Here is a 3336-nt window from a genome sequence, read left to right on the forward strand (position 1 = left end):
AAAAAAAAAAAAAAAAAAAAAAAAAGCCGCGATCGCGATCTAAAAAAAGCCGCGATCGCGATCTGGGGCTGCAATTCGGCTGGAGGTCCTTCACTCCCAGGCGGAGTGAGGGACCGTCCGCCGAATTGCCGCCGAATACCTGGAACTGCCGCCCCTGTCCGGAACGGCCGCCCCAAGCACCTGCTTGAGAAGCTGGTGCCTGGAGCCGGCCCTGGCTGGGAGTATCCTCAGCAAGGTAGTAATGTTGAGCAATCTGGAGTGGCTGCTTTCACTAGGAGCCAATATACCTACTTGGGATCATCTGGTTAGACCCTTGCTTGTGGATTGGCTGAACCCTCAGGACTTGCAGGGACTTACCTCCGATGACCTATCAGGCTCATAAGAACATAAGAACATAAGAAAGGCCGTACCGGGTCAGACCAAAGGTCCATCTAGCCCAGTATCCTGTCTACCGACAGTGGCCAATGCCAGGTGCCCCAGAGGGAGTGAACCTAACAGGCAATGATCAAGTGATCTCTCTCCTGCCATCCATCTCCACCCTCTGACAGACAGAGGCTAGGGACACCATTCCTTACCCGTCCTGGCTAATAGCCATTAATGGACTTAACCACCATGAATTTATCCAGTTCTCTTTTAAACTCTGTTATAGTCCTAGCCTTCACAACCTCCTCAGGTAAGGAGTTCCACAAGTTGACTGTGCGCTGCGTGAAGAAGAACTTCCTTTTATTTGTTTTAAACCTGCTGCCTATTAATTTCATTTGATGACCCCTAGTTCTTTTATTATGGGAATAAGTAAATAACTTTTCCTTATCTACTTTCTCCACATCACTCATGATTTTATATACCTCTATCATATCCCCCCTTAGTCTCCTCTTTTCCAAGCTGAAGAGTCCTAGCCTCTTTAATCTCTCTTCATATGGGACCCGTTCCAAACCCTTAATCATTTTAGTTGCCCTTTTCTGAATCTTTTCTAGTGCCAGTATACCTTTTTTGAGATGAGGAGACCACATCTGTACGCAGTATTCGAGATGAGGGCGTACCATCGATTTATATAAGGGCAATAATATATTCTCAGTCTTATTCTCTGTCCCCTTTTTAATGATTCCTAACATCCTGTTTGCTTTTTTGACTGCCTCTGCACACTGCGTGGACATTTTCAGAGAACTATCCACAATGACTCCAAGATCTTTTTCCTGACTTGTAGCTAAATTAGCCCCCATCATATTGTATGTATAGTTGGGGTTATTTTTTCCAATGTGCATTACTTTACATTTATCCACATTAAATTTCATTTGCCATTTTGTTGCCCAATCACTTAGTTTTGTGAGATCTTTTTGAAGTTCTTCACAGTCTGCTTTCGTCTTCACTATCTTTAGCAGTTTAGTATCATCTGCAAACTTTGCCACCTCACTGTTTACCCCTTTCTCCAGATCATTTATGAATAAGTTGAATAGGATCGGTCCGAGGACTGACCCTTGGGGAACACCACTAGTTACCCCTCTCCATTCTGAGAATTTACCATTAATTCCTACCCTTTGTTCCCTGTCTGAACACTCAGATTCAGGGATGATTCATCAGGCTCAGAGATGATTCATCCTCTGACTCTGAACACTCATTACAATACACCCCCCTAACACCCGAAAAGGTTTATCGGGGTGTGACTGATGGAATTCTCTAAGTAGGGCAGGTGTATGTACATTGTCAGCCAGCTTCCACAAATGATCAGCTGGATCATAACCCTCCCAATCAACAGAGAACTTTGGAGTCCAAGATCTGCTTAAACAGGTACTCCTCATGTCCCTGGACCATGATAGATGCTGGTGGAGGCTGAACTCATCTGGAAAAGGAGTTCTTGAGACATGGAATACTGGATGCATTTTCATCATCTTGGGCAGTTGGAGTTTGAAGGCTACAGAGACTGATCTGTTGGATGGACCAACATATCAGTAATCCAGCTTTCGTGAAGGTCAGGTAGAGACAAAGTCAGCATGGAGAGCCATACTTTATCTCCAACTGTGATGTAACGGGTTCCCTGCCAATGGAGAGTGGCGTACCATTTGAAATCCTGTTTGGTCGGTTCTAGATGGGCTTTCAACTCTTCCTGGATGCAGTGCAGGTGTTCCACTAGGTTGGAGGCTGTGGGTACATGGGAGACTTGTGGCATAGACAGATGGAACTGGGAGTGGAAACCATAACTGGTATAAAAAGGACTCTGGTGGATTAATCTCTGACCAGAAATGTTATACACAAATTTGGCAAAAGGGAGGAATCAAACCCAGTCATTCTGATGGTAATTGATTAAGCAGTGGAGGTATAGGTCAAGAATTTGGTTTTTGTGTTCCATCTGTCCATACGTCTAGCAGTGATAAGCTGAGGAGACCAATAGATCCTCATCCAGGAGTTTGAGCAACTCTAGCCGGAAATGTGAAATGAACTGTGATCTTCAGTCAGATGTAATGATGGATAATAGACCATGGAGTTTGAAGACATGGTTGAAAAGCAGTCATTATGTTACTTCCACTGTGGGAATTTGAAGGCATAGCATGAAATGGAACATTTTTGTAAATAGGTTGACAATGACTATCACAGTTATGTGGCACTGGGCATTTGGAAGTTCAATGATAAAGTCCTTGAATATGGATGCCAAAGGTTGAGACAGAGTTCACAGTGGAATCAAAGTGCCCAGAGGATTGGCAATGGAAGTCTTCATTCAAGTGCATATGTCACAGTAGTTGATGTACAATTCAATAAACAAATGCAGCTTTGACAACCAAAATTTTGAGACACCAACCTCAACATTTTCCAATGACTGAAATGTCCAGCCAGGCACAAATCATGACATAGCCAGAGTATTGCTAGAAGTGGTTGACCATCAGAGATATAAATCTGGTCTGTAACCAAGAGAATCTTGTTCTTGACCAAGAATTTTGAGTCAGGAGCTAGGTCCATTTCAGTCAACATAAGTTTAGCTGCAAGTGGATCAAGGGGTAGGAGGGACTTCATGAGAGACGGCAAGGGTGTTGTTCACTGCCACATTGGCAAAATGGCATGGTTTCAAGACTGTGGCAGGGTTTGGAGTGTCCCATTTCCTTTGTCTTTGTGCTTACTCTTACAAGACAACCATTCCTGGCACCTGAGGGATAAGTCAGGATGATGTCAAACCTGAAAAAAAGGACCAATGAATCTGGCATTGATTGAGAACTCTTGCAGTTCACAAATACTCTAGTTTCTTGTATCCACGTATGCCTGGACTGGGAAACATTCACCTTCCAGGTGATGGCACCATTCTTCAACAGCAGTCTCAATGGCCAGCAGTTCTTTGTCACAGATTTCATA

This window comes from Terrapene carolina, unplaced genomic scaffold, assembly GCF_002925995.2.
Source record: "Terrapene carolina triunguis isolate 2854851 unplaced genomic scaffold, T_m_triunguis-2.0 Scaffold69, whole genome shotgun sequence".
NCBI classification, from domain to species: Eukaryota; Metazoa; Chordata; order Testudines; family Emydidae; genus Terrapene; species Terrapene triunguis.